This window comes from Sceloporus occidentalis, unplaced genomic scaffold, assembly GCF_023333645.1.
Source record: "Sceloporus occidentalis isolate IW3139 unplaced genomic scaffold, rSceOcc1.0.p SCAF_6, whole genome shotgun sequence".
NCBI lineage: Eukaryota > Metazoa > Chordata > Lepidosauria > Squamata > Phrynosomatidae > Sceloporus > Sceloporus occidentalis.
In genome coordinates, this window is record NW_028316986.1 from 28,793,626 (window position 1) to 28,812,016 (window position 18,391).

The 18,391-nt window shown below is 40.8% G+C and overlaps 1 long non-coding RNA gene across 1 annotated transcript; it reads right to left on the reverse strand.

Moving 5' to 3' along the window:
• Positions 1-1,223: 1,223 nt before the first annotated feature.
• On the reverse strand, positions 1,224-8,885 carry LOC149310558 (uncharacterized). The gene is made up of 3 exons (XR_016281583.1): positions 8,826-8,885; positions 5,175-5,231; positions 1,224-1,319 (listed from the first exon to the last, which is right to left on the reverse strand). It is a non-coding gene; the product is annotated as an uncharacterized LOC149310558 (long non-coding RNA).
• Between the last annotated feature and the right edge of the window lie 9,506 nt (positions 8,886-18,391).

Sequence of the window (18,391 nt, forward strand, 5' to 3'; positions counted from 1 at the left end):
CATGGGGAGGAGAGAGAGCCTTCTTCGCACTTTCCCCTTGTTACTTTTTCCTTTAAACCAAACCTTCTTCACCTAAAATACAGTATCTTTTGACAATATGCACTGTTATAATGAGACAGATGGTTTTGACGTATACACGAAGGGTACAAAACTGTGTATGGGGAAAATATTTTTCGGTGAGAATATATTTTTAAGTGATTCCATATGCCGTCAAGGAAGAAAAGCCAGTGTTTCAGTATACTTTTCTTTTTGAAGGGTTTGGTTTAGTTTGCTAAATCTGTTTAAATTCTCTGAGCAGCATCCTGTGGTGTAGAAAACATCCCAGAAGTAGGTCATTTGATAACACAAATGAACTTCTTGTTGACTTTGGCGACCCTGGTGAATAGCCAAGTGATACCAACAGCATTAAAAAGTGTGTAATGAAATGTTCCACTCCCCACTTAACAGTTGTTCATAGATGCTAGAGTTCTACCATGTGTTTAGCATCCTTTCCTCCAACCCCTTGCAAACTAAGCAGCGATGTCTTATTGACAAGAGAAGGAGCTGTATTTTTTTCTCACCACCTCATAAATAGCAGGGGGCAAGGACTGCATTTGGATATTAGGTAATACTCACCACAGACAGAACTCTGAAGGGATATTACTTTTCTTCTCTAGCCCTTAAAAGTCTGTGGTAAAGCTTTTAAAAATACAACATATTCTCTCTTTCCCCCTCCACCCTGTGGGCTTTCCCCCCTTGGGCTTTGTTACTGATTTTATTTGACAGCTGTGTTTGGACTTAGCTTGCATTTTCAAGTGGAGAAATGTTATCCAGATTCAGAGCAACAAGCAAGGTGAGTCCAAGTTAAAATCTTCACCCTGCAGAGCTTTAGAACAGAACTTAACATTATGACTGGGAATCAAAACAAAATTAATTTCATTTTATTTTATTTTTATCCCGCCTTTCTCCCAAAATGGAACCCAAGGTGGCAAACATATATAAAATGTTGCAGTGATTCTTCCTCCTTGAAATGAATGGTCTTGTTTGGGGTTCAAGCTGGTCATTTTGTCTCAATAAGATAACCCATATTTCTCCTTCCATGCTCCAGCAAGAAAACTATATTATGTTTATGTTTATTTTATTTATTTATATCCCACCTTTCTCCTGGTATAGAAACTCAAGGCTTTTCAGGTCTACTGATTTTACTCAGTTCTCATTTGTATTTTTGTAGTGGTGGTGGTCTCCTTCTCCTTTTCCTCCTCCTCCTCCTCTTTGTCTTCTTCATCTCCTTCTTTTCTTGTACTCATCTTTCCTTATAAGAATTCGGGTCATCTGACCATCTACAGTTACAATCACAAATTATAAATGTTGAAAATCACAAACCTAAAACCATACATTACACACCTAAAATTACAGCTATCTAAAATCCTCAAACAAAATGTCTACTGAAATACAATAAATACAATAAAAGCAATGCAAACAAAGCAGCAGTAAAAGATGCTTGTAGATACCTAGAAAAATTATACAAGCAGATGTGTTTTCAACTGTGGTCTGAAAAACAAATGTGTGGGACAATCAGATTTCTGTTTGAGTTACCACCAAGAAAGCCTTGATTGCCAGAAGGTGTGGATACTTCTCTCATCCTTCATTGGATCCATTTTTGTTCTGTTGGTACTCACAGCCTCAGTTTGCTTTTAAAAGGACAGCATTGAAAATGTCAAAGGGAAAATGGCAACTGTGTATGATTTCCCGTCCCAGTAATTTCCCACCCTGTCTTGTTGGGAGTAGGTAGAGATGAATGGCGCTCTGGTATTTCAAGAAACTACAGTCCCCAGAATTCCATAGCATTGAGCCATTGCAGTTAAAGTGGTGTCAAACTGGATTATTTCTGCAGTGCAGATGCATCCTGTGTACAACCAAGAGGTAGAACAGGAAACAGGGATTCAGCCTGTGCATGGAGTCACACTTCCTTGAACTCCTGGATTCAAATCTGAGCCTGGATGCACAGGTTTCTGTTGTGACCAGGAATATTTTTGCAGTTAAAGATTGTTTGCCACTTGTGCCCATTCTTAGAGATGTCTGAGCTGGGTTTAGTGACACATACCATAGTAATATCCCATTTAGTTTGCTGTATCATGCTCTACATGGGGCTATCTTTAAAGAATGTTTGGAAACTTCTGCTAGTCCAAAGGCAGACTGTTGAGCAGGGCTGGTTATAGGGAGCAGACAACTTCATTGTTACAAGAATTCCATTGGCCACTGGTCTGCTGGCACAATTCATAGTGTGATTGATATTATCAGCAAAGCCCTATACAGGTTGGATTAAGGTAAGCTGGATGTCCATAGCTCCCATAAAAACCTGCCCAGGTTTTGAGATTTTCATGGGAGGCCCTCCTCTCTATCCCATTATCTTCGTGGGCCCATCTGATGGGGATGTAAGAGAGGACCTCCTTGGTGGCTGCTCCTAGGAACTGAAATCTAGAGAGGTTAGATTGGCAGCTTCCTGGCAAAACACTATGCAGTTAAATCAATACAGAGGCAAACACATATGGAAGATGGAACAAGTTTGTTTTCTGCTGCTCCAGAGACTGAAGCAATGGATTCAAATTAAACAAAAATAGATTCCAGCTAAACATTAGGAAGAACTTTCTGACAGTAAGAGCCATTTGACAATGCAATACATTGCCTTGGATTGTAGTGGAGTTTCTTTCTTTGAAGGTTTTTAAACAAGCTAGGGTATTGACAAGGATAAGGATACTGACAAGATGGACACCATGCCCTATGAGGAGCTTAGGAAGTTGGGTATGTTTAGCTCGGAGAAGAGAAGATTAAGAATTGTGTGTTTTTGTGTTTCTTTCTGTGTGATTGTTTGTGTCATAGAATTGGAAAAGACCACAAGGGTCATCCAGTCCAACCCCCTGCCATGCAGGTGTGTGTGTGTGTGTGTGTGTGAGAGAGAGAGAGAGAGAGAGAGAGAGAGGAGGAGGAGAAGCAGCAGCAGCAGCAGCAGCAGCTTATTCATAATGTAGGGATCATTTTTCATCTTCTTTTCCCATAAATCTTCATATACTTGTATAACTATCCCTTTTTTGAATTTTCCTTACAAGGTTTTCCTTGTAAATTTCTGATGTATTTTTGAAAACCTCTGATGTAGTTTTGCTATGGCTTGGAGGGGATGAGAAAGGAAGACACGGCATGTGCAGTGCAGCATGTAGCAACAGCTTTCCAGATTTAACACACAAACTCTCAGTTCCAGGTTGGTAGGGGCATGTTTGAACCGGTTACACTTTGCTCTATAGCTTGGAGGCAAACAATTTATTTTATCAATAATTCCTTATATTCAGCTTTACCTTCATTCATGTTTACACCACCCCTGTGAAAGGTCATTTAATATTCCCAATTAATGGAAGTGATTAATATTTCCAGTTAATTGAAGATGTATTATAATAACATGCTGAAAGCCACCTGGTGAATTTAGAGTTTCTTGGGAGAGAAGCTTTGGCCTGGACTTTGAGGAATAGCTAGTAAATGAGATAGAATCAAAGTGGAACAGCCAAGGACATCTATGCACCCTTGTATGCTCCATCACATTTTCTAAGGTAGGGGTGGGAAGCATGTAGACCACAAACCACATGAAGACTGGGGAGGTCTAGTGTGGTCCTTGTGATATGCACTAGCTGCCCAAGGGCCTGTAATCTCTGCAAAAACCTTTGGAAGAATTTGGATTTTGGGACCAAAAAAATACATGCAAAACAATCCTTCACTTGGAAAGTTAAATAATAGGTGATGTGGCCTCCATGCTTCAGACGGTGTGTCTGCATTGTCACTGTAATCAGGGAGAGTACCGAACTGCCAGTACAGAATTTACTGTAACAAATCCTTCCTAGGTGTAAAAGCCTCTCAGAAGGACTCCAGAACTGACTTTTAAACAAGGTACAAGGGAAGCATGCACCTTGTTTTAAAGAAAAAAATGGTGCCACAGTGGCAAATTCATTAGGATTAGGGGCAACAGGAGCACCTGAGAGCTGGAAAAATGAAGAAAGACATATGTGGTTCTGATGTTGTGTTTTGCCCATCCTTGCTCTCAGGCTACATTTATAGTGCAAAGAGTTGTGAGAAGTATCAAGGTATCATTTTTCTATTCACCTGTGTTAGGATGAGTGACTGAATAACTGAGTTCAAGGGCACAGAACTTCTGAAGAGATCTGATATTTTTATGTGCAAGAAGATGTCTGCCTAAAGGAATGCAATCTAGAAGATGAAGCAATGGATTCTAACTGCAAGGAAAGAAATTCCACTTAACTTTAGGAAGAACTTCTTGATCGTTAGAGTTGATCAACAATGATGGACTGCCTTGGAATGTGGTGGCCTCTCTTTCATTGAAGGTCTTAAAATAAAGCTGGATGGCCATCTCTCCAGATTCTTTTAGATGTATATTTCTGCAAGGCTTGGGGTTAGATTAGATGGCCCTTGGGGTCTCATTCCAACATCATTATTCTATATTTGCCTACATGGCATTGGCTTTGGATGCCTCCATCTCTAAACACCTTTTCTTGTTTTGCAGCATTGAAAGCTATCATAAGCTAGATATACATGTAACCCTCCTGTGTGTCTGCATTTAATGTTTTCCAGTTCTGTTTTTCAGATATCTGGAAAAGCCAGTGGCTGGAGGTGGAGGGGGGGGGGGAAGTCTGGGAAATTGTTTACAATATTTTCACATGATTACGATGGCAGAGTTCTCTGTACTCTGAAAGGCCTTCTGTTTTCAGATGGCATTGAAAGTTTACCGTCTTTCCACACAAAAGGAAGAGAGTCCGTTGCCAGCGGATGAGTAATGGGCATGGCCTCAGGACAATACCCTCCTATCCAGTTCTAAATCTACATGGTGTTCTAAGGCTTCCCTCCTTCTCCAAAGCAACCATTGTCTGGCTTCTGGGAGACCGAAGCATCACATTTGGGCAAGTGGAGAAGCAGCCAAGAAATAGTGTGGGGAGGGATGTGGGGGGGATGTGGGGAGGGAGGGAGGGAGAGAGAGGACATCTGACAACAACAGTCACTCAGTCCTCGCTGCCCACTATCTGACTTCTTACTCTTCTCATATAATCCTTGGAAAACTTTCTTGGCCTCAGTTCGATATTCTGATAGTCGTCGACCATCTGGAGTGCACCTAGTTCCAAAAGATTACAGAAACTCACAGGAGTTTTAATGCTTGTTTTGTTTGCTTGCTTCATCTCCTCATACTGATCAAAGCCCTGGAAGAAAGTGATAAAAAGCAAAGGGTTGGTTTGGTATATTTAGCAGCAGATGGGAATTCAGAAAATGTCAGTCCCTGTACTTATTTTCTCATTTGCTGTCACTTGAATGCACACAGAGAAGGTGTGTGTGCATTTTTTAAAAAACAAATATTCACTTTAAAAACACTGTAATAATTATTAAACTCCCTCATCTGACATAGTTCTCAGTTACTTGCAGTAAAAAAAGCAACAGCAAACAACCCAATGAAAAACACCCAAATAATTCAATTTAGTGTTTTAATTTTGACTAAAACTATTTAGAACTTGTCCCCATCTATTTGTTTTCCTGGTTGATTGTCACGGGAGGCATGATTCAAAAATAATTTCTGGGATTTAACAATACACTTGTGAAGTCTGGTAAAATTAATATACAGAGAAGGACTTTGCTCAGCTAATAAATCTCAGCGTCAAGTTCAGTTCCTTTCCCACTAATTTGGCTTTGCACAGACACTGTTATTGTGTAGCAGTGGAACAAAGAATGAGGACATAAGTTACATTATGTCTGCACTTCTTTCTTCTCCGTTATTTACTTTGTTTTTCTAGTGAAAGCTGCCTGCAGCATGAATCAATAAATAAACTACTTAACTCAGATTTGTGGCAAACTTAGGTACAACTGGCATGATCAAGTTCTTTTTCAAACAATTTTTCCAGAGTAATTGAGTTAAATTTAAATCACCCATTTAAATCTAAGAATTCTTCAATTACTTTTTTTTAAAATGTTAAATGTTTAAAACTTCATTAGATATTTTGGCATTGTTCCCTGCCTAGAATAGCATGTCAACCGAAATACATTGCTAAAGCAAATGAAGAGACAGTTTGAAAGAGCATGACCATACAGAATTCTCTTGTGGTTGCTCTTAAAGGGGCCTTGTCTGAGTCTGTCTGTCTGTCTGTCTGTCTGTCTTTCTTTCTTTTTTAATTGCCTTTAATCCAAATTTACAACTTATTTACAACTTATATTCCATAAATGTGAAAAACATATTGTGATTTGTGAGATTTTGCACAAGTTTATTTAATAAACTTTTTAAAAAAACAAAAACAAACAAACAAAAAAAAACCCATACAGATCCCAGGATTCCACAGGATGGAGCCATGACAGTTAAAAAGGGGCCAAACTGCTTTAACTCTGCAGTGTGGATGCTCCCCAAGAGAGCCAAAATGTTGTAGTGGTTTGTGTGTTGGACTAATACTCTGGAAGTGTTGTTGTGTGCCTCCAAGTAGTTTTTGATGTATGGTACCCCTAAGACAAACATATCATGGATTTTTTGGGGGCAAGATTTATTTAGAGGAGGTTCACCATTGTTTTCCCCTGAGGTTGAGAGAGTGTGATTTGTGCAAAATTACCCAATGGACTTCCAGGGCTAAATGGAGATTCAAGCCCTAGTCTCTCAGAGTTCTAGTACAACACTCAAATCATTACAACACACTAGCTGCCTTGGAGACCAGGATTCAATCCACACTCAGCCATAAAACCCCACTGGGTGACCCTGGGGAAGTCACACTCTCTTAGCCTTAGAGGATGGCAATGGCAACCTCCCCGTGAACAAATCTTGGCAAGAAAACCCCAAAAATAGAGGTCCCATAAATCAGAAACTACTTGAAAGCACACAACAACAAGCATGAAATGGCTTAAACAACAACAACAACAACAACAACAACAACAACAGAAATATAAGAAATATAAGATGTAATTTCTCTAACAGAAATTTTCCTGTCTTGTGGTTGAAAATACCAATGAGAGGTGTGTTAATCCTTCCCCATCTATTCATGATGTGTTTGATCCAAACTAGGTCACCATGTGTTTACTTGGAAACAATTTAAAAATTGAAGCTTAGTTGATTTTCAACCACAGTAACTTAGGGATAGTACAAACAGCCCTGAAGTGGCCACCTCCAGCCACCCCTTCTTCAGCTGGATAGGGGTTGCAGCAACCTCACACCATGGCCCCGATCCGGCCTTTTGAGGGCTCAAAAAGGAACCACAAAAAGCGGCTCCTTTTTGCGCCCTTGAAAGGGTGCCATATCATGGCGGCACAGCTATAATGGTGCTCCTCCGGCGCTGCATCATCTGGATACACTGCCGAAGGTGCACTGTGATGCCGTGTGCCATCTGGGGTGGCACGAGGCATCAGGGTGCCTTGGGGAGGCGGAGTTGGGCGTGCATTGTCAGGATGCTACACCCCGACTCTTCTCCCAGGCCAGCTTTTCAGGCCGGTCTGTACAGGGCTTTAGTTTATAGTGTAGAAGAGAGACATCTCTGGAACCTTTCTAGGGCTGCATCTGCAGTGCATAAATAATGCAGTTTGACACGGCTTTAATTGCCATGGCTCAATGCTATTTGTAGTTTTGTGAGATCTTTCGCCTTTTCTGTCTCTGGTGTCACCACAAACTACAAATTCCAGGATTCCACAGGATGGAACCAGGACAGTGAAAGCAGTGCAGTGCGGATGCAGACTTAGTTCTGAGTCATGTGTTCACTATACATATGATACTTCTAAATAAGATCTTCTTCAGACTGTACATTTATAGCCAGAGAAAGGTTGGTACATAGAGAATAGAATTGCTTTCTCAATTGAGAATTATCAGTTCAGTATGTATTTCCTAAGAAGGCAGGTGGGACATAATGATTTTGTCAGAATTACCTCTTTGGATTGCCACTTAGAGAATTTCCAAGATCAGTATGGCTACTGACCATGCTGACTGGGGGATTCTGAGAGGTGTAGTCAAAAAAGGAACAAAATCCAAGATAAATTAGACTTGGATTCCGTTTTGTCAGATTTCTGCCAAACTGTCACCTTGTGTTCTTAACACCAGAAGTCCTGTGTCCCCCCCCCCCCCCCCCCAAATTTACAGGGCTTCAGTGATTGGATTTTCTTTCCATACTTTTATTTTACTAGGAAATCAGGACTTCGTGTACTCAGTAGGAAAATGTAAAGTATCTGATTTCAGTCCAAGATTTGTCTTGTGGCCTTGTTTCAGGCCACATGTCCTGGACTGTTCATGTGAAAGACACAATTTGTGCTTTGGAATCTCTCTGCCTTTGCAAAAAAAAGTGTATGTCTAAACTATGTATAGCAAATGCATTCATTTCAAATATGCTTTAAAAACAATGGGAAAACATGCTTAGGGCAGTGAAACAAAATGCATTCACAAATGTGTGCATTTTATTCAAAAATGCATACAAAATGCAGATATTAGAGAAAAAAGAAAGAAAAACGAAGGAATGGATTCTGCTTTGGAAAGGAAAAGAACCTGATGCCATTGGTACTCTAGATTACTGCACTACACTCCTGTAACACTGCTATTCCACTTTAATTACTCTGGCTGCCTCCTGTTGCATTCTGGGATTTGCAGTTTAAGGAGGTGCATTTAGAATTCTCAGCTCTTAGGCCTCACTGAACTGCAAACTCTAGAATTCAATAGGAGGTAGCTAGAGCAGTAAAAGTGGAATAGCAGTGCTATAAGAGTGTAGTGTGGTAATGTGGATTGTGGCTATATGCAGAGGCAGGATCTTGGCCAATAAACTTTGGGCAAATGTGGCCGCCCAACTCACCGGGCCGGCTGTGTTGCTGCTGGGGGTGCCTGTGCTGCCTTCCCTGGTCCTGCAGGCCCAGCTGTGCCCCATCATGCTTTGCAGGGTGGGTGGGCCTGCAATTGGCCAGCTGGAGAGAAAGGGGAGGGTCTTCTGTTTCCACTGGGAACTACATTTCCCAGCGTGCTCTGAGGCAGTGGCTCCTTCCCATTGGCTGCTATGGGTCCTGAGCAGCCTATTGGGGCTGAGCCTGGGGGGTGGGGCTTCCTCCCTCTCCCTGCCCCTCTTTTGTGATGAATCTATTTAAGGCCACATGGCACCCGCGGTTGGCACCATTATTGCTCGACTCTCCCCCCCTTCTCCCTTCAGTTTAGGGTGTGCTTTGTCACAACTTTTAGGGGTGGTAGCATAGGTCATGGATCTGGTGGGCGTGGTTTCCAGGGCTGCGTGGCAATGGATCGGGAGTCCTTCGGTACCGGGGAGCACTGAAGGCATGCGCTGTGGCCATTGCGGGGGCCACAACATGACAGCGTATCCTTGTGACTAGGGGCTTAACTGAGAACATGTGACCGGCCAGTTGCATGCAAATGCTATGGCGTTTTTCATAGCCCCTATGTCATCCCGAAGCCTGTCTGTGAATAGGCATTTCAGGAGGTTGACCGATGTTCCAGATCCAGATCTCATGCTTTGGGCCAACCCTACCTTTGTTGCTGTTGTTTGATAAAATTGTGGCCTTTCCTCCATTTCTGAGTCCTGACTTTCTTTGGCAGCCTCTCTCCACAGCAAAAAAACATAGTGTGTTCTGTGAATACATTTTTTCCCCCAGCAAGCTTACCCACCTGACCTTATGTAAGAAACACCTTCTGATCATTGAGGCCATTCAGACTACCTTTTGTACTGAATTGTAACCTGGATTAAAAGTCGGAAGTTCCCATTGGCACCGGTTTAAACACATCAGAATTAGGGTCTTTCACACCTGATCCAGGGCAAATCCCCCTTAGAGCGGTTTTTCTGAAAGTGGATCTTCGGAGAATGCTTGCCTGGAAAAGACTTGGGTATATATATTGTGCGACCTGGAAAGGCCTTTCCAGGTCACAAGCAAGCATTCTCCGAAGATGCCAGCCACAGATGCTGGTGAAACGTCAGGAAGAAACTCTTCTAGAACATGGCCACATAGCCTGAAAAACCCACAAAAAACCACAGATGACAGCCATGAAAGCCTTCGACTTCACACACCTGGAGGTTTTTAAATTTGTCAAGTTCACAGAATATGCGAACACTGCTGCCAGTTTTTTTTTAAAAAAAGGAGGGGGGAAAGCAACCATTTAGTTGGCCAATGGCTGTAGGATATGTCACCTTTGACGAAAGTGGAAGTGAATTTGATTGACAACAAAGGAGGCTGAATTTTAAAGTGATACTGCAAATGTGAACTTCAGAGAGGCAAATTGCATTGATCAAGGTAAAGGGTAATACGAACTTCTTGCTGGGCAGATTTGATATGGAGGCAACCGGATCTGCCCAGTTCTATCCAGGGCAAATGGGCTAGTGAGAATGGGGCCAATGTGTTGTGAGCCGCTTTGATTGTCTCATCACAGAAAAGCAGGATACAAATAAAAGTTTTATTATTTAGTATTTATTTATTGCATTGCCGCTTGATGATGAGTTAATTTTAAGATTAATTATTATTAATTTTATTGATGTGTTTTACATGCATTTTAAGTATTGATGTATGTATTTTAGTGGATCTGGGAGAGGCGAGGAAATATAAATAAACTATTATTATTGTTGTTGTTGTTGTTGTAAAAGGAATTTTTCACAAAGAGTCCCAAAATTTGAAAAAAAGCATCTACATATTGTGCAAAAATATTCATCATGTTGCCTAGTGGGGAGAACACTTCTGGAATCCTTTGTTCCCACAGGCAAGATTAAGCAAAGATCTATATCCTTGTTTAAACTTTGTGAACTTTTTGCAGCATTTATTTTATCAGAATTACTTCAGCAATATTTTAGGAATGAAAATTCCCCAACCCTTCTTGAACCCAGGTCATCTTAACTGGACTACACTATGGTAATCCAGAGGAACAAGGCCAATGTTGTTGTTGTTGTTTTAAAAAAATCTCTTACACAAATAAAGTGTCCTGGTTCACACGAGAAATGAAGTATGAGGTCTCATAAAGACATTACACCATGAATGCTCTCTTTTTGCTGCTCTAAGAATAGGTGGCTCAGGGGGTGAAAGGTTAGCATTTACATTTAAATACACCTATTGGGAGCACACAAACAGAATGCTAAAACCATGGCATCCTCTTTGAAACATTTGGAAGGTGTTTTTTGTGAGGGTTTTTTTTTTTTGGCAGTTTCTTTGGTTCTTTACATAACAACCCTTTGCTCTTTCTCTAGCAAGCAAATATAGAAAGCAAAATGATTTGACAAACCAAAAGAAACTAAAACCCAAAGGTCTTTGCATTATTGGTACTAATTATTTTTATAGAGATTTTTTCAGTTTTCATATGCATTCAGGATCTAAGCATACTACTAAGTTTTAATCACATCTGTTTATTTGTAGGGTGGGTTTCCCCCCCTTGCTCTTATAATACATATGACTTATGACTACTCTTTCAAACTCATTTAGTGAAATTTCCTGCCAGCTAGCACCCCTGTATAACGCATGACCAAGTGAAAAACAGTAGGAAAAGAGGAAGAGTACAATACAGGTGGGTTGATTCAATCAAGGAAGCTATGCCTTTGCAAGATCTAAGCAGGGCAGATGATGACTGGGGCTGTATCTGCACTGCAGAAATAATCTAGTTTGGCACCACTTTAACTGCCATAGCACAATCATATGGAATTTTGGGAACGGCAGTTTCTTGTGGCACCAGAGTTCTCTGACAGAGAAGGCTACATGTCTCAGAAAACTACAGATCCCAGAATTCCATAGCAGTGAGCCATGGCAGTTAAAGTGGTATCAAACAGAATTATTTCTGCAATGCAGATACAGCCTGGGTCTCTTGGAGGTCTCTCATTCAGGGGGTTATCATAAGTTAAAGCTGCCTTGGTGGCAAATAACAGGAACAATTCTGGGACAGCCTGTGTGGTATAGTGGGTTTGAGTTTTGGACTAGTACTCTGGGAGACTAGAGCTGAAGTTTCTGTTTGGCCACTAAAACCCAGTGGGTGGCTTTGCCCAAATCACATTCTTTCACCCTCAAAGGAAGGGAATGGAAAATCCCCTCTGAACAAATCTTGCCAAGAAAATTCCAGGATGGGTGCATTTTAGGGTTGTCATAAGTTGGACATACATAGCAGCAGCGTCTCTGGCACTAACATTCAAATGTTACAATTGTTGCTTGTTGTTGTTATGTCCTTCAAGTCATTTCTACAAAGCCCTACATGGCATGGGACCAGAATATCTAAGGGATCACCTTCTCCCATACTGTTCGTCCTGCACATAAGGTCCTCGGGAAAGAACCTACTTCAGCCGAAAAAATCTAGGCTGACTTGAGTAATCCAGAGGGCCTTCTCTACTGCTGCTCCAAAGCTATGGAATGACCTGCCGGAGGAGATCCGGCACATTTCCACTCTCACAGCCTTTAAGAAGGCTCTTAAGACGGATCTCTCCCGGCAGGACTTCCCTACTTAATTCCTCTCCTTGTATACTATGATTAACGTCGGTTGCCTACCTATTATTTTCCCCTTTTTAAGTTATTGTATTTTACTGTTTTTAAGTTGTGATACTTTAATTCTAATTTGAGTATTGGGAGGGGGGTTGGGAAGGGAGTAAATTTGGATTTTATTGTATTCTATGTATTTTTACTGTTGTAACCCACACAGATTCCTCATGATTGGGTGGGCTATAAATAAATAAGTTCTTATTAAGTTATTATAATTTCTGGCAACCCTAAAGTGACCCTATCATGGGGCTGAGATTGTGTGACTTTCTTACAGTCACCCAGTGGGTTTCATGACCAACCTGAGAATTGAACTCTGGTCTGCAGAGTCATAGTCCAACACTCAAACTATTATACCATGATGGCTGTCAATGTTACAATAGATATAATATTTAGAATCCCATCTCAACCTTCATTTCCCTTGTTGTACATAGGGGAGATTTTGCTGTCATTCCATCTTGATGTCCTGATACCCTGCTAACTCTAATCCAGATATCGAGATATATCAACTGGTCCTGGATGGGGTCACACTTCCCAAAAGGACTGCGTTCACAGCTTGGGAGTACTCCTGGACATGTTTTCAAATGAAAGCTCAGATAGATGTGATGGTCAAGAATTTTGTTATCAGCTTCAGCTAATATGCCAGCTACCTGGAGCCAAGGGACCTAGAATCGGTAGTACGTGCACTGGTAACTTCTTGACTAAACTTCTGTAATGTACTCTACATGGGGCTACCCTTGTGCCGAGTTCAGAAACTTCAATTAGTTCAAAATATATCAGCCAGACTGGTTGCCGGAAAATCTAGAAGTGACCACATAACATCAATCCTAAAATCCCCGCACTGGCTGCCTATCAGTTTCTGGGCACAGTAAAAGGTGTTGGTAATAACTTTTAAATCCCTAAATGGCTTGCGTCCAGCTTACTTGCGGGAATGCCTCCTTCCATATAATTCACCCCGCATACTCAGTTCCTCTGGGAAAAATTTACTGCAACCAATAAAAACCAGGTTGGCTGCAGTTACCCAGAGGGTCTTTTCATCGGCCACTCCTAAATTATGGAATGGCCTGATCCGATATATTGCCAATTTTGACGGCTTTAAAAAAGCTGTCAAGATGGATGTCTTCCAACAGGCCTTCCCTGACTGATCATCTTACTTCCACTGATATGGACTACCCAGACTACTCCAAGATGTCTCATGCAAATTATGGTTTTTAGTGATTTTAATATGAATGTATAAGGTTGATACTGCATGTAAGTATTTTATTGTTGTTGTATTATTGTAATTTGTTTACTGTTGTAACCTGCCTCAATCCATTGGACAGGCAGGATAAAAATAAAATTTATTATTATTATTATTATTATTATTATTATTATTATTATTATTTCTAGTAACAAAGGTTGGTGATCACTTGTAGGTTGGTCTCCAATTTTAACATAAGAGGCACTCAAATTATTTAACACAAAATAATCTATGACACTACCCCTGTTTAGGGCATTATATGTATAGTTCCCTGTTGTTTCATCGGGGCCAGTACCATTAGTTATAATCATTGAGAATTTATACACCAATTTAAGCAGACTAGTCCCTGCTTTGTTGATTAATTTATCATAGGATGTCCTACTTGATAAGTATGCAATATCCTCCATATTTAGGGCCAGCTTTAGGGTTGCTAAAGCAATATTCATCACCCATTCTTGCATTAAAATCTCCCATTACAATAGTTGGGCAGAAGGGATACTGTTGGTTTATTTCTTTCAATTGAGACTCTAAGACCTCCCATATATTAGAATCATAATATTTTGAGCCTCTTGGGGGAATGTACACAATTAATGTAGATCATCTTAAGCCCTTTGAACTGGTCAGTAGAATAATTTGTAAATATGGAGAATCAACGTCTATTGTTGATTCAATATTCAGATTAGTAGACATATCAAAAGGAAGGCCACCTCTGCTTCTTCCTTTCTTTTTGTTTTTGTTTTGTTTTGTTTTGTTGGTATTGGGAGTATCTGAAAGCCTTCTAACTCAATTTTTTGGGTCCATGTTTCTTGTAGACAAAACACAATAGATATAATAATATTCTACATCTTTGTGAATCTATCTGACTGTCACCTCCTCCTGAGCTACTTTGTCAACCTGTGTAACAAGTATCATTTGAAAACTAGAAGACAAGACTGGGACGATGGAACATGTGACTTTTCACGTGGCTGTATGGTGGCCATATGGCTCACTTTATCAAAGACATTCCTCTATTTGGACAGACCAGTCCAACTCTAGTTTAAAGAGAAAGAACCAGAAAAATAAGGTTGCGCAGAAGAGGCTTTGAAATTGCCCATCCACAGTTAGCACATAGACTGAATAGGGCACAAGAAGAACCTGGTCACTGTAACTTCTTCCCTATGCTGAGAGTCATTGAATTTCTGTATCACCAGACCTTGAGGTGAAGCAGACTGCCCCTTTGATCTAGCTTGGGGGTGGCATCTGAGCATGGCATTTGGATGACGCACATACTGATGCAGCCCCCACACTGCTGGGAAGCGGCATGGCTGACCGCATGTGCATCAGCTTCACAAGCTGCACTGCACAAATGCTGAAAAGCCACTGCTGCGATGGAAAGGGCAGCTTTTTTCCACCTCAAATAGGAGCCGACTTTTCCCCCTCCTATTTGGGGCAGAAGCTGGCTGGATTAGGGCCACAGAATGCGGTTGCCACAGCCCCAATCCAGCTGCCTCAGGGGCGGCATCATGCCTCTTCAGAGCTGTCTGTTTCACTTTTTTGAGTTAAAAGTAATGTAGCTGCTGGTAAGTAGTCACTTTTCGGGGAGGAAAGAGGGCATGTCACAGTAACTTTTTGATAATAACAGAATAAGTAGGATCAAAACCACTTTATTGGTTACCATTCTCTTTTATAAAGAACTTTTAGGAGCATTTTTGAAGGTTTTTAAAAATAATATTTTAATAAATGTAAAAATAACCCAGGAATTCTTCATCTTTTTATGAACCTTGAAGGTTTTTTTGCCCCCAAATGATGATACAGCAATGGACGGCACAACAAGAAAGGTAATGAGTTACTTTTTCAATATTGTGGCCAATCAAAAGAATGGGGTACTTTTCTAGCTCTGTGATGAATAACTGCAGGGCATTACATTTGGATATTACATGAAGAGCTCCTTTCTCTTGCAGGAAGTTAACTTTCCACATTTTCTGCTGTTATGTGTAAATTGGGACCTATGCATATGCATGAGCACATGCAAATTTGATGGAAATGAGTATCTTCTATTTCCCTCTCTTTTGGTGACAGATCTCATCATCTTTGGTGATGCATTTGTGACCAAGAGACCATTATAGTCCAAGAGCCTTTCACCTTAAGAACTGAACTAGAGAGAGTAGCATTGTTTTAAGCAACCACAATGTCTTTGTGACAACAGCACATTACACCAGTCCTTGTTTTCATCTCAGAGCTATTTAGCCGCCAAGGAAAGCAAAAATGAATGTAGGTAAACAGAAGTGAGAAACGACAAGCATTTGCCCAACACCCAGACGCTTGGCTGCAGCCCATCTTTATAAATGCATTCCCATTTTTGCTAGTTCTGATATAATGATGTAAGTGTTCCACTGTCTGTAATAGGTTCTGGTGGCCAAGTCCAATGTTGCTTAATTTTCCCAGAGAAAGTGAACAAACATCTTCAGCACATGCCAAAGAATGACTTATGAATAGCAGAACATTTGCCACCTGGAACAAATAGAAACTGAAGCTGTGTGGAATGAGGACATATTGCCAATGTGATCTGGCAGTAGTTTTTTTTCTTCCTTCTGGTAAGCTCAGTATAAACCTCAATATTTAGATCTGAAGCCAAACTATGGGTCAAAACAGATGGCCCTGAAGAAGTGGAGTGATGCCGCCCCTGAGAGCCAGATTGGGGCTGTGGCACCTGCATGCCACAGCCCCAATCTGGCTAGCCTCCGCCCCAAATAGGTGTGGAAGACATCTGCTCCTATTTGGGGTGGAAAAAAGGCACCCCATCACCTCTAGAGCTGGCTTTTTGCCGGCTCTGGGGCAAGTGGTGTCTGAATGCCAGGCTTCAAGCCACCCAGAAGCCAGCTAGAAGCTGGCTTTACCAGGCCATCTGTTTTGACCCTTCATTTACTTTCAGTGTTTCTTCTTTCCTGTTGAAATTGTCTAAGTGTTTTTGGATTTCAATGGATTCCCTGTGCATTCTGGCCTGATAGTTGTTGGCATGGTCCAGAATTTCAGTGTTTTCAAATAGCATTTTATGCCCAGGAAATTTATAATGTGTTCTACTACTACTGCTGATTTTTCTGGGTGACCCAGTCTGCAGTGTCTCTCGTGTTCCTTGATTCGTGTTTGAACACTGCATTTGGTGGTCCCTGTGTAGACTTGTCTGCAGCTGCACAGCATGCAGTATGTGGTATGGGTCTTTGCAATTCAGTAATTCAATTTAGTGCCTCTGCTAGGTAGGTTGTTTTTGTTAATTGCCCTGAAGTTGGCTCTGACTCATGGTGACTCTGTGGATGAGACATCTCCAAGCTCCCCAATCCTCCACTGCTCTGCTTATGTCCTGTAGATTCAGGCCCATGACCTTCCTAATTGTGTCTGGCCATCTGGCATGTGATCTTCCTCTCATTCTACTGCCTTCTATTTTCCCTAGCATTATTGTCTTTTCTAGTGAATCATGACTTCTCATGATCCGGCCAAAATACAACTGCCTCAGTTTGATCATCTTGACTTCCAAGGAGATTTCAAGTTTGATCTGTTTAAAGACCCATTTGTCCGTCTTCTTGGCTGTCCACTGTGTCCTCAGCACTCTTCTCCAGGACCACATCATAAAAGAGTTGATTCTTTTCCCATCCACTTTTTTCACTGTCCAGTTCTCACATCCATACATGGTGATGGAGAATACTATGGCTTGGGCAATTCTGACTTTAGTGTTCAATTGTATGTCTTTACTCTTTAGGGTCTTCTCTAGTTCTTTCATCGCTGCTCTTCCCATTCCTAGTCTTCTTATTTCTTGGCTACAGTCCCCATTCTGATTGATGTTTGAGCCTAGGTCTGGGAACTCTTTAACTATTTCAATTTTTTCATTGTTTAGGTTGCATTTATGTATTTATTCTGGGGTCATTAGTTTTGCTAGGTATATGTAAAGTTACATAATGTAACAGACCATATAAGATTTTGGCAGTCATTTGCAAATTACTAAATGTATTACTTAAAAAAAAAAACCAGCAACCAACAATTTACTCAGAACAAATTTTGGCTTTGAATTACAAATGGCTAAAGCTTAGTTAGCTTCAGGCCAAGCAGGAATTCTGTAAAATTCAGATCCTAATTTAGAGCACCTCTTTTCATGCTTTACTAAATCTTCTGCATGGCCATTGGTGAAATGTTGGGAGTGTTTGGTGGTTTTTTTTAAATCTACGGTTCATTTGTTAGTCCATGAGTCCTATTACAACTCCTGGCCTACAATATCAAAACTGGTAGACTCCCTTGTTTTCAAAATGTCACACAGATTATACACTCGATTAAGAAACCATAATCTCCACCCCAACTGACTCCTTACTGTTTTGTAATGCCTCCACTTGACTGAAGAACAGCTGTGGATCATTTACATGGGCTTTTACTTGGGTTTTAATTAGGGATGTAAATCTTTGTTTTATGTACAGATAGAAGAATGAAAAGAGTTAGAAGCGTTCTCTCTACTGAGAAAAGTTAGGAAATTTTGGAGTGAATTTTGGTTTATTTAAAAAATGTATTTGGGGCCTTTTTTGCTTAAAAAAAATCATACCCCCCCCCAATCATAAAGAATATTTTGCAGAAATGTTTACCACACTCTGCAGCCAAAATAATATCTCAGAGCAGTTTAAGATCAGTACAGGTATACACACTACAATGAACAAAGTGGAT